We start from the raw sequence: 1,760 nt of genomic DNA on the forward strand, positions 1-1,760 counted from the left end.
TGAAAGCCACCATCAAAGCAACCTGGGCTTCCATAACACCTGCGCAGTGCCACAGGCCGATGGCCTCCATGCCACGCTGCACTGGTGCAGTAAGTCATGCAAAAGGAGCCCCGACCAAGTATTGAGTGCATAAATGAACATACTTTTAAGAAGGTGGACATTTCTGTATTATAAATCCCTTTTTTTGTTTGTCTTATGTAATATTCTAATATTGGAGTTTTGATTTTCATGAGCTGTAAGCCGTAATCATCAAAATTAAAACAAAAAAGGCTTGAAATAGTTCACTTTATGTGTGATGAATGTAGAATATATGAAAGTTTCACTTTTGAATTAAATTATGTTTAAAAAAAAATGAACGTTTCAATCATACTGATTTCAACAGCTCTCATGTTTCTGTGATGTATGAGTGGAACACAAAGTACTTTGTCACAAAAACATTCATGAAGTTTGCTTCAGTGATGAATTTATTATAGGTCTTCTGAAAATGTGACTGATTATGCTGTTGCTGCACCTTATCATATACACAGTAATTCTACACAGGGTCCGAGATAGGAGTTGTAAATCTGTTCATATTTGTTTACTGAAAATGTCATGGCTCTTTAGTTTTCAAAAACTAATCAAAATAGGTCAATTTTGAGAGATTTTTAAGTTTATTGGTCTATGCTTTCCATTTCCACGTAACATTGTTTTTTATACAAATCTTATTTCACCTTACAACAATACTGATGCTCACATTCCATCAACAACTTTTCCAAGATAAAGGTTAGGCCCTAAGTTTGGGTTGTGATAAAATAATAATACACCAAAATGTTAATAAAATTCCCGTGAAAGCTGTATTGCAGAAGCATACTATAAACCAAACCACCATGACATGACACTAACAGCAACAGCAGTCACTTCTGGGTAGACAATTGGTCATTGATTTGCATTGTGGAGATATGTGAAATTGGCAAACATGTTTATTTCTGCTGTCATTTAAAGAAGTAGATGTACCGTTTAAAGATATACACTAAAACACGGTCAAACACTGTCATTTTAGTCTGTGGACCAACAGGTGAATTAGGTCAACCAAACGTTAGTGACAGTGTCGTTATGAACAAGATATCTAAACATCCACATGCATTTGTGATGAATGAGATGTATACACTTAGAAATAACATCATGGTAAAGACAGTTAAAGGGGCTCTATGTAACAATTTGTAGTAATTTACATGCATCATCATTTTTTTATTGTCCATATGTGAGCAGATTGCAACATAACGTGGGAAATGAGACCTTCCCTTCCCTCTCTGTTGTCTGTACAAGCCAGTGGATGATTTGTTGAAGTTGTTTAATGCTGCTGGACTGTGGATTCCTTTGTGAAGGACTCAGGTTGGATTTTCTGTGACAGTCCAAAGGATGTGACTTCGTGTACATTTTCAACTGCCTCATCTCAGTGCCTCTGTGCCTCAGTAGTCCACTAATGGATTCTAAAGACTGGCTTCTAGTGCAACACACAAGTTCTGTAAAGCCCTTTTAAATTGTGTATGAGCTACCAAGGGGTTTCCTACCCAAAGTTATTGCAAACAAACATTGTGATTGGTTCATTAGGACTTGTTGAGGTTGATGTTTTATATGATGGCCAACATAAGAGAAAAAAGCTTACCACCATACTGTCCTGTTGTATATCGAACTATCCTGCAAGAGTAAAATGCAAAATGAAAAAGGAGTCTTTAAAGGAGTCAGTTAATGCAGAGAGTCTCCTGAGCATCTGTCCTGGG

This window comes from Pagrus pagrus (genome assembly GCF_965226575.1).
Source record: "Pagrus pagrus genome assembly, chromosome: 14".
Taxonomy (NCBI): Eukaryota; Metazoa; Chordata; class Actinopteri; order Spariformes; family Sparidae; genus Pagrus; species Pagrus pagrus.